The sequence below is a fragment of the Pinus tabuliformis genome, chromosome 7 (genome assembly GCF_031772625.1).
Source record: "Pinus tabuliformis cultivar Carrire ecotype Pingquan chromosome 7, CPIR1, whole genome shotgun sequence".
In the NCBI taxonomy this organism is placed as follows: Eukaryota; Viridiplantae; Streptophyta; class Pinopsida; order Pinales; family Pinaceae; genus Pinus; species Pinus tabuliformis.
In genome coordinates, this window is record NC_142293.1 from 1,155,614,369 (window position 1) to 1,155,626,825 (window position 12,457).

General features: G+C 39.1%; 1 pseudogene; it reads right to left on the minus strand.

Annotated features, from left to right (window-relative positions):
- Positions 1-1,917: 1,917 nt before the first annotated feature.
- LOC149251588 (1-aminocyclopropane-1-carboxylate synthase 7-like) lies at positions 1,918-9,892 on the minus strand (annotated as a pseudogene).
- Positions 9,893-12,457: the final 2,565 nt, after the last annotated feature.

The following is a 12,457-nucleotide window of genomic DNA, read 5'->3' on the forward strand; positions in this document are numbered from 1 at the left end:
AAAGAGGTAAACAACCCCACACTTGCTAACCATAATTACCTTTCTGTCTTAACCACTGCTGAGAAGAGAATGAGTATTTCAAGGATTTTGAACTAATTCTCATGAACTTGGGAGTGATACCGAATGTTGGTCTATTCCCAAGATACCTTGAGATGAAAGAATATGTCTCCTTTGCGAGTCGAAGATGAAAAACACTTTCTCTTGGATTGTCTCACCCTTACTCACATCCATTCTCATTTCCAAAATATTTGCCTCACTACCAACCTCCTTGACTTCTTTAGTGAGCAAAGCTACATTGACCTTAGAATGTTTCTTTCTCTCCTTTTTAATCACAGAAATAATTTAAAAACAAATCTCAATTAATCGCTTCTCTCTTAAGGTGTGATTGACCATATTGATCTTAGTAGACGTTAATCATCATCATCATTAGTATTATTATTTAATTATTAATTATTTTTAAAGTATTTAATTTTTAATATTATTATTTAAATTAATTTAAAAAAAATATTTAATTAATTTTATTATTTATAATAATAATAGTATTCTTATTGTAATATAAATTTTATAATTATATATTTATCAATGGCTTGTGTGGTAGATACAAATGAGGCTTTAAGCTATATCAACCATATTAATATTTTTAATGTGATTGTGGTAGTATATTTTAAATGAGACATATAAATTTATGTTGGAGGATGCATTTCAATTTTATGTTTCCTCAATTGCCTATAACATCAAACACACACACCTATATATATAAATAAATATATATATATATATAAATAAATAGAAACCAAACCTAAAAATAAGAAATCGGAAGTCTCGCACCAGGAGAAGAATGAAGGGGAGGAATAGCTAATTCCTGAACACGGAAAACACTTTATTATTCTATTTCAATTGTTTCGGTCGGAGAAAACAACCTACCTATTCTTTATTCATTCATCGAATGATAAATTACTACAAGTGAAGGAGATATACAGTTATTCTATCTCTGTTTGGTCGACTAAATCCCAACAGAAAGAAGAGAATATTGCATATTCCGAGGTCCGTCCGGGCGTAAGGAACCCCAACTCCCTTAATAGATGTTGTAACAATAGCATAGTGGAAGTTTTCGTAAAAACCTAACCAATATTTTCTTCTAGCCACAAGTCCAGTTTGAATTTTATCGATATAAATTTATTTATATTTATTATCATTTTTTCCTTATAGTATTAATTTAATTATTTTAAATGCTGGAAATTCTTTTAACTAAATATTTTGATAAATTTGTTTTAATTTCGAGAAGAAATTTAAAAAATTACAATTTGGATATGTAAACTCGACATTAGAGTGCCCAAAAATTTCCAAAAAAGCTGAACTTATTAAACCTATTTAGGCGTTAAAAATAATCATAAAAAGAACAACAATATCTCAACAAACTTGGTTTTTCTTACATTGTAGTTGTTAATTGAAGGCCTACGCTCTTTCCTCAGTGCAGCTTTTCTTCACAGGAAGTTACCGTCAAGATATTGCGAGGGTAATGCAAAGAATTGTCCCAATTGGTCTACACCACAATTGTTTCAAACATTGGTTCAACAAACTTTTAGAGATGAAAGCAAGTTGAGTGATTAAGATACAAATTCCCGGCTAGATTTTCAATTTAATTAGAAGAATAATTACAAAGAATAAAAGAATTTTAGATCTTACTAAAATCTAAAGAATAGTAGCGATGACATCGTCATACAACTCATCATAGACTGGGTAACCCACCAATGGGCTGGCGTATTAGGATTACAATAAAAATCATATGAAAATATGGTTCATAGCCCCCAACTTTGAAATTGCGTTGTGTGACATCCAGGTTGGTTACTTCTTCCGGCCGTAGGCATCTGTTATTGGAATGGACGTCCATCAATCTCACTGAACAACCAGCCTCTATCAGCGAACAATAAGCATCAGTGAGCGAGTATGCTTGACCCAACGGAATTTCTGGTTAACGTCATCTGCATGCAATTGGTTTTTCTGATACGTGCCCTCCTCATTATATCGCTCATTCGATCTCCCGCGACATATAAAGAACTCAATCCGATTCAACGATTCTTGCACCGTCTGATCGGTCATATTCGCAAAGCAGAACCTAAACAGCCGGGCTCACTGCAATGACAAGAAGAAGCGGGAGAAACATTCAACCCAATCTCCTCTAAGATTATCTTCCACCGTATAATCTCTCCTTCTTTCCTACGGGATTGCAGAAGATGTATGAGATCCACCCAACAGAACAAACCTGCGTTGCTCTTTAGGCAATCGATATATGCTTTTTATATATATATTTTTTATGATGTAGTAAAGAGACTACGTGTGGTAGTTGAGTGTCGTTTTTTTTGGATATATGTTTTATAAAAAGAGTGTGTCGTGCTAGTGTGCACTGTAGTTTTTTTTTATGTTGTGAGTGGAGTGGCTACGCACGAGGGTGAGTGATTTTTTTTATGCACAGCAGTGCTGTAGTGTTTGTCTGAAAATGAAAAACACAAGAATGTTTTGAAGCTGTTTATGTAATATCCACAGCAGTGGAAAATTTGTGTCTGCAACAGAGTTTTTTTTTGTAATTCCCTCTTTGCACAGAGGAAGAAATATGTAACAGAATGCTTGTTTTAAATTAATAGAAATGTGTTGTGACTGTGTAATGGTGTCTTCTGAGTCATTTTAGTTTTAAGAGGTTGTCTGCAAAAGATACTGGACAGAGTAAACAAAGCATTGTCTCTGTGGTGAATTTTATTTTGGTTTTGGTATTTGTCCATTTAAAAATACCCAACAGTGGTATCGGAGCAAGTTTTAGGCTCTTTGTAGGAGACAAAGAAGCTGAAGGGAGAAGGTTGTTGCTGCAGCAAAACTTCTCAGGCAGACAGAAGACTCAGACAGCTCAGGATTCAGGTATTCTTCAAAAGCATTTCTTTTGTTATTGCAGAAGATAGTTAGTTGTTTTAAAAAAATACACAGTCAAGGAATGGCAAGCACAAGCATGGGTATGTTCAACACCCAGCTACCACAGTTTAATGGGAAGAACTATGACTACTGGTCAATAACTATGAGAGCCCTGTTTGCCTCTCAAGATTTATGGGAAATAGTTGAGGAAGGTTTTGAATAACCAGCAGATGAAACTGAGTTCAATGCATTAACTCAGGGAGAGAGAGATCTCCTGAAGAGCAATAGGAAGAAGGATGCAAAGGCCATTTTATTGTTGCATCTAGCAGTAGACCAGAGTATATTTCCAAGGATAGCGGCAGCTAAAACATCAAATGAAGCATGGCAAACCCTCAAGACAGCCTATCAAGGCATGGAGAGAGTGAAGACAGCAAAATTGCAAATGCTGAGAAAGGATTTTGAGAACTTGAACATGAAGGAGTCAGACAACATTGAATCATTCTTCACTCATGTGATTGGTGTAATCACACAACTGAGAACTCATGGAGAAACAATTGAAGATAGAAGAATAGTGGAGAAAATATTGAGGGTCTTACCCTCAAGGTTCGATGCCATAGTCACCACCATTGAAGAGACAAAGGATCTCTCAAATTATTCATTTGATGAGCTACATGCATCACTGATAACACATGAGCAGAGGTTGAGTAGGAATGAAAACTCATCTCTAGAGCAAGCCTTCAAGACCCAGATGTCCTTTGGAAGAGGAAGAGGTCAAGGAAGAGGAAACCGAAGAGGAAGAGGCAGAAACCAGAATAGAGGTGGAAGGAACAGCCCATCAAATGCACAAGGAAGAGGCAGCAATCCAAATCAGAACCAAGACCAAGGCAGCAGCCAACAAAGAGAACAGTATCGTGCTCAAGGACAAAGGTATGATAAATCTAATGTTCAATGCTATTATTGCAAAAAATATGGACATTATGCTAGTGATTGTAGAAAGAAACAGCATGATATGAACAGCAGACAAAATGCAAATGTTACAAGAGAAAACAACAGTCAAGAAAATGTCCTGTTAGCTTGTAACATGGCTGAAACACATAGTGAAGACATATGGTTTTTAGACACAAGTTGCAGCAACCATATGACAGGGAATATAGCCCTCTTTTCAGCCTTAAATCAGAATTTGAAATCAGAGGTCACACTAGGAACTGATAGTAAAGTGTCTGTTATGGGAAAAGGGGAGGTAAAAACATTTACAAAGCAAGGAGAAAGGAAAACCATAGCAGATGTCTACTATGTCCCTGGAATGAGATGTAACCTATTAAGTGTTGGACAACTTATCCAAAAGGGTTACAATGTTTACTTTGTAAATGATGTGTGCACCATCATGGACATACCACCCAGCAAAAGATGCATTGCTGAAGTGAAGATGACAAGGAACCGGATGTTCCCTCTCCGGATCAGGGCAGAGTTGAAGAACAAAAGGGAAATGGCAGCAGTCACCCAAGAGGCCTTCCAAAGCGTGCCAAAGGATGAGAACTGGTTATGGCACTTGAGATTCGGGCATCTAAATTTTGGAGGTCTAAACCTATTAAGCAGAAAAGGAATGGTAAAGGGATTACCATTGATAGAGAAATCGGACAGCCTATGTGAAGGTTGTATATTGGGAAAACAACATAGAGAGAGTTTTCCATCAGGGAAAAGTATAAGGGCAAAGGCACCCTTAGAGATCATCCACTCAGATTTATGTGGACCAATGCAAGCTCCATCATTAGCAGGCAGCCTATATTTCTTGACATTCATTGATGATTTTACAAGAAAGACTTGGATATATTTCCTCAAGAACAAAAGTGAAGTCTTTGAGAAATTCCAAAACTTCAAAGTACTTGTGGAGAACCAAAGCGGGCTGCACATAAAAGTATTGAGAACTGATAGAGGAGGTGAGTATATCTCCAATGAATTCCTTAAGTTTTGTAGAGAAAATGGAATTCATAAACAGTTTACAACACGGTACACCCCACAACAAAATGGAGTTGCTGAAAGGAAGAACAGGACCATCATGGATATGGCAAGGAGCATGTTGAAGGCAAAGCATTTGCCAAATGAGTATTGGGCTGAAGCTGTACATTGTGCAGTGTATATTCTGAACAGGTGTCCTACAAAAGCAGTGATGAACAAGGTGCCAGAAGAGGCATGTAGTGGGAGAAAGCAAGTAGTCACCCACATGAGAGTTTTTGGGTGTGTGGCCTATGCACACATTCCAGATAAACTAAGGAGGAAGTTGGACAGCAAAGGGGAGAAATGCATCTTCATTGGATACAGTGATGAATCCAAAGCCTACAGGCTGTACATTCCATATACCAAGAAGTTCTTTGTCAGCAGGGATGTTCAATTCATTGAAGAGGAAGCTTGGGATGGAAGCATAGAGAAAACAGTGAATGTTAAAAATTGTTTGTCTCATGATGAGGATGAAGAGGAGGTGGCTGAAATGAATCCCCAAACAGCAGCACCAACACAAGAACAGCAAGGTACACCATTGAGGATCAATGAGAGTGCTTCTCCAAGCACACCACAAGGAGGAAATTCAAGTGCATCTTCAAGCACTTGCACACCAAGTGAAAGAGGTAAGAAATTTAGAAATCTAAGTGACATATATGATGAAGGAATGAATTCCTTATTTGCCTTGTTTTGTCATGTTGATGATCCTATTCATTTCGAAGAAGCAATTAAAGATAGGAAATGGATAGAAGCTATGGATGAGGAAATCAATGCCATAGAGAGAAACAAAACATGGGATTTGGTTGAGCTACCAAAAGGCAAAGAAGTCATTGGTGTGAAATGGGTCTACAAGACCAAGAACAATGCTGAAGGCAAGATTGAAAGGCATAAAGCAAGGCTAGTTGTCAAAGGCTACAAGCAGCAGTATGGGAGAGATTATGAAGAGACTTTCGCCCCAGTTGCAAGAATGGAAACCGTGAGAGCAGTGCTGTCCATAGCAGCACAAAACAAATGGAAAGTCTACCAAATGGATGTGAAATCAGCATTCCTAAATGAAGTGTTAATGGAAGAGGTCTATCTGGAACAGCCTCTCGGATATGAGAAGAAAGGTGAAGAGCACAAAGTGTGCAGATTGAAGAAAGCTCTTTATGGGATGAAGCAAGCGCCAAGAGCATGGTACAGCCGGATAGATTCATATCTCTTGGATAATGAATTTGACAAATGTGAAGGAGAACCCACAGTCTACATCAAGGAAAAGGATGGTAAAATTTTAATTGTTGTCTTGTATGTAGATGATGTTATTTTCACTGGAAATGATATGTATCTTATTGAGAATTTTAAATCATTCATGAAGAATGAATTTGAAATGACTGACATGGGTTTGTTGAGATACTTCTTAGGCATAGAAGTAGATCAAAATGAAAAAGGAATTTTTATATCTCAAGCAAGATATGTAAATCAAGTTTTGAGCAGATTTAAGATGGAAGAATGCAAGGCAGCAATCACTCCCACAGTGATGGGATTAAAGCTCAGCAGAGAGGACAGCAGCAAGGATTTTGATCCTAGTTTGTACAAAAGTGTTGTAGGCAGCCTTATGTATTTAACAGCAACTAGGCCTGATATTATGTATGCTGTTAGTTTGATTCCCAGATTTATGGAGAGGCCAAAGGAGGCACATTGGCAGGCAGCAAAGAGAATTTTGAGGTATGTCAAAGGTACCAAAATGTTTGGAATTCTATATCATGCCTCAGAACATTCAGATTTGGTTGGGTACACAGATAGCGATTGGGCTGGAAGTGTAGATGATCGGAAGAACACTTCCGGTTATGTTTTTAATATGGGTTCAGGTGCCATCTCATGGGCTTCTAAGAAGCAATCCATTGTAGCATTATCTACAGCAGAGACAGAATATGTGGCAGCGACAGCAGCAGCATGTCAGGCAGTATGGATGAGAAGGATGTTGAGAAGCTTAGGCCAGGAGCAGGCAAAAGCGACAGTGGTCTTCTGTGACAATAGCTCTGCTATTGCTTTGTCAAAGAATTCAGTGTTTCATAAGAGAACGAAACACATCGACACAAGGTTTCACTACATCAGAGAGTTAGTGAACAATGGAGAAATTGTCCTAGAACATTGCAGGACCCAAGAACAGGTTGCGGACATCTTGACAAAGCCGCTGGATCAGAAAAGCTTTGAATTTTTGAGGAAGTGTCTGGGTATGACCGAATGCCCAGCTGTTGAAATTAAAGGGGAGTGTTAAATGTGTAATTTCAACGCAGCCGAAAACCACCAAACAAAACCACAAACCGGCTGAAGGGATATCGCACCGCTTTTCCGAGAAGGTTGTTTCCGTAAGGAAGGCTCCGAACACATTCACTTGCCGCCACGCGTCCCATGTACGAACGCCCAAAAACCACTTTCCCCGGACGGTAAAAGTCGTTTGGTTTGCCGGAGGAGGGTGTGCGAACCACGTTGGATCAGCCAAGTGATCTGGGCGCGTGATCTCAGCCGTTGACTCTCCGAAGTTGCCCTCCGCTCACGTCAAATCAAGTTTCTGCGTGGAGTAAAAGGTTGACCGCCGTAGGAAGAATTAATGGTTTTATTGGTTGGTCGTAGATATTAGGTGGAGGCGTAAATTTTAGTCATGGGCATATGTTTTAATGTAGGGATGGGCATACGTCCCATGTGTTTAATATGGTTATGGGGCATATTTTAATATATGCTTTTTATATATATTTTTTTTATGATGTAGTAAAGAGACTACGTGTGGTAGTTGAGTGTCGTTTTTTTTGGATATATGTTTTATAAAAACAGTGTGTCGTGCTAGTGTGCACCGTAGTTTTTTTTATGTTGTGAGTGGAGTGGCTACGCACGAGGGTGAGTGATTTTTTTTATGCACACCAGTGCTGTAGTGTTTGTCTGAAAAATGAAAAACACAAGAATGTTTTGAAGCTGTTTATGTAATATCTACAGCAACAGAGTTTTTTTTTGTAATTCCCTCTTTGCACAGAGGAAGAAATATGTAACAGAATGCTTGTTTTAAATTAATAGAAATGTGTTGTGACTGTGTAATGGTGTCTTCTGAGTCATTTTAGTTTTAAGAGGTTGTCTGCAAAAGATCCTGGACAAAGTAAACAGAGCATTGTCTCTGTGGTGAATTTTATTTTGGTTTTGGTATTTGTCCATTTAAAAATACCCAACATCGATGCCAGCTTCACGCAATCTAGAGACGAACATTTCCTGTCTCTTTCGTAGCCTCTTACTATTCTCTGCTAAATATTTTCTTACAAATTCCGTGTCCGATAGCATTGAAGCGATCAGGTGTTGTGTCTGTGAAGAAACCAACGAAAAACTGGACATTCTACGAGCAGCCGTAACCACCGTGTCGTTGTAAGAGTAAATTACTCCGACTCGGAAGCCCGACAGTCCTAGGTCTTTCGACAGACTGTAAAAAATTGTGAACACTATCTCTGTGGGAAATATTTTCAGTGACCAAAATCTCTGCAATGCTTGTGAATTCTGGAGTTGAAAAGACCGATCCCGAACAGATCTCGTCGCAAACAAGGTGAATGTTCTTCTCTGACACAAAAGAAAGCAACTTTCTTAGAGTGGTAGCCTCCATATTGGTTCCTAATGGGTTTGAAGGATTTGTTATCAAAAGGCCCTTTACTTGTATATTCTGAGCCCTGGCCTGCTGATATGCTGCTTCAAGGGCAGGTACCATTATCTGGAAATCGTTATCACTGCTACAGTGGCCAGGTATGAGCTCGACCCCTGTCCGCCATTTTAGATCTCTGTCAAAACTGCAGAAACAAAATCATTCATTCAGTCATGCTTTTGAAATGCTAGCACGCAATGATTATTGAAGGGACAATTCAAAATATTTTGCCATTTTTATGGTGTAATGTGGTGTTGAAGAGAAATATTTTGTGCCGACATACATCCATAATTTTATACCAGCATGGCAGCACTAAAATCATATTTCATTATCACAGCTTACCCTGGGTAATACGGCGTTGGTACTAGAAAGGCTTCCCCAGGATCAGCTAGACAGAATGTCAAGACCTCGTGGGCTGCAGTTGCTCCTGCAGTGAGAACAATTCTATCTCCTTCAAACTTCGCTTTTCTTCATCCGACTTCTTCCATAACCATAGCAATTGCCTGTGTCAGTCAATAAGCATTAACTCCGCTGCAGGGACACTGGCATTCAGTTAATTACATTTTTTTCACAGGGTCCCATTTCACATGTACGGTTTGATTAACAGGAAAGAAATTCAAGCTCAGTTGGGAACATGTGAAGTTTGTAAACGAGTTACAATTCTGTACCTTTCTGCAATCAGGGAGGCCATGGTAATCTTGATAGAGAGCGATTTCCTTAACACTTGACACGCCCTGCTCGGCGCAGATCGATGCCTTCGGATGCGCAAGTAACCAACTTTCCAGCAAATCGAATGACGGCTGCATGTAATTTCAAACTTGCTAAGTATAAAGTATTTTCCAGCAGAGATGTGTGTGAGAAATGATAGAATATAAATAGGGATGTTATGTTATCTACCTGAGTCTCTGCTAAGCCCATTTGGATAATTCCAGATGGGTTTTTGTTGTATGGTAGGGATTAGAGTCATACTCCTTCTAGCCATCAAAGTAAGGAGAGTTTCCCATGGGCATTAGACGTAGCCAACGATGAAAGGCGGGTTCCCCTTGCAGACAATCTCTTAGGAGCTGTTGAAATCTAATTTCAACGCAGCCGTACGCTCCCCAAAACCGCCAGCAAAAACCACAAACCGGTTTAAAGATTTCTCGGACCGCCTACCTGCAGAGAATGGTTTTCGTACACAAGGGCCCGAGAAAATGTGGAGCTGACACGTGGTTCAGCCCTGACATAACGCAACGTCATTTTCTCGGAGGTTAACGTTCAGCACTTGTTGGTCTTCCGATATGGTTATCCACCGTCGGATCTGCTTCACTTTCCTCCGTCGTTGATCACCTGGAGCTGCATACGGACCCACATCAATTCAATGTTTTGCGTGGAGTAAAAGACTTATGGTTTGACCGCCGAATGAAAGAATTTAATGAATTTATGTGCTGTTCGTAGTTTTTAGGTAGATGCTTTTAATAATGTTATGGGCACGTAAGTTTTGTATGTAAAAAAGGAATGGCACATTTAAAGAGAGGTATGGTCGTTTTTATGTAATGTAATATTTAAAAGAGGGAGGTCATATATTTGTTTTGTTGAGAGTGTTGACTTTTTTTTGGTATGGCACACGGGAGGTAAATGGAATGTGTTCGCAGCAGCGAAAAGAAGAACCAGAGGCTGTATGCACAGCAGTGCACAAATGTCTTTTGTAATGTTTTTGTGAGGCATAGTAAAACAGAGGTGTAAGAAAAACCATGTGTGGTTTTGCAAATGCATAAAGAAAATGGTGGAGCGAATTTTGTAAGCCTGTGTAAGTTTTGCTTTTACAGCAGTATGTAAAATTGTTTTACACCAGTAAATGTGAATGGAGGTTTTACAGCAGTAAATGTTAATGGGAATTTTTCCAGCAGTGTAAATTCTCATATGGAGACACAGTGAATGTTTTTTTTGTTTTAATGAATAGAAATATTTTATGGTGAAATCCTCTGTTCCTCAGTGAATTTTTTTTAAGTCTTCTGTGTGCACAAAAGATCCTGGAGCAAAAGAAACAGAGCATTGCCTCTGTGTGTTTGAATATTTGGTTTTTGGTATTTTCCCCATTAAAAATACCCAACAGTGGTATCAGAGCAGGCTTAGGCTCTTTGAAGGAGACAAAGAAGCTGAAGGGAGAAGGTTTGTAGCTGCAGCAAAACTTCTCAGGCAGACAGAAGACTCAGACATCAAAGGATTCAGGTATTTCAAAAGTTTTTTTTGTGTTGCTGAAGAAACAGTCAGCTGTTTTAAACACACAGTCAAGGATTTAGAGACATAGATCAGAATACAAGGAATGGCTAGCACAAGCACTGGTATGGGTTTGTTTAACACCCAGCTCCCACAGTTTAATGGGAAGAACTATGACTACTGGTCAATAACTATGACAGCCCTACTTGCTTCCCAAGATTTATGGGAAATAGTTGAAGAAGGTTTTGAAGAACCAGCAGATGAAACTGAGTTCAATGCACTAACTCAGGGAGAGAGAGATCAGCTGAAGAGCAATAGGAAGAAGGACTCAAAAGCCCGTATGTTGTTGTATCTAGCAGTAGACCAGAGTGTGTTTCCAAGGTTAGCAGCAGCTAAGACAGCAAATGAAGCATGGCAAACCCTTAAGACAGCCTATCAAGGCATGGAAAGAGTGAAGACAGCAAAACTACAACTGCTGAGAAAGGATTTTGAGAACTTGAACATGAAGGAGTCAGATAACATTGACTCATTCTTCACTCATGTGATTGGTGTAATCACACAAATGAGAACTCATGGAGAAACTATTGAAGATAGAAGGATTGTGGAGAAAATATTGAGGGTCTTACCCTCAAAGTTTGATGCCATAGTCACCACCATCGAAGAGACAAAGGATCTCTCAAGTTATTCAGTTGATGAGCTACATGCATTACTGATAACACATGAGCAGAGGTTGAGTAGGAATGAAAACTCATCTCTTGAGCAAGCCTTCAAGACCCAGATGTCCTTTGGAAGAGGCAGAGGTCAAGGCAGAGGAAACAAAAGAGGAAGAGGCAGAAGCCAGAATAGAGGTGGAAGGAACAACTCATCAAATGCACAAGGAAGAAGCAACAATCCAAATCAGAAGCAAGGCCAAGGCAGCAGCCAACAAGGAGGACAACATCATGCTCAAGGACAAAGGTATGATAAATCTAATGTTCAATGCTATTATTGCAAAAAGTATGGACATTATGCTAGTGATTGTAGAAAGAAACAACATGATATGAACAACAGACAAAATGCAAATGTTACAAGAGAAAACAACAGTCAAGAAAATGTCCTGTTAGCTTGTAACATGGCTGAAACACATAGTGAGGACATATGGTTTTTAGACTCAGGTTGCAGCAACCATATGACCGGAAACATAGCCTTCTTTTCTGCCCTAGATAAAAATGTGAAATCAGAAGTCACACTAGGAACTGATAGTAAAGTGTCCGTTATGGGAAGAGGAGAAATAAAAATACTTTCAAAGCAAGGAGAAAGGAAAACCATAGCAGATGTATACTATGTCCCCGGAATGAGATGTAATCTCTTGAGTATTGGACAGCTTGTCCATAAGGGCTACAATGTTTTCTTTAAAAATGATGTGTGCACCATCATGGACATACCACCCAGCAAAAGATGCATTGCTGAAGTGAAGATGACAAGGAACAGGATGTTCCCTTTGAGGATCAGGGCAGATTTGAAAAACAAAAATGAAATTGCAGCAGTTACCCAAGAGGCCTTCCAAAGCGTGCCAAAGGATGAAAATTGGTTGTGGCACTTGAGATTCGGGCATCTAAATTTTGGAGGTCTAAGCTTGTTGAGCAGGAAAGGAATGGTAAGAGGATTACCATTGATAGAGAAACCAGACAGCATATGTGAAGGCTGCATTTTGGGAAAACAACATAG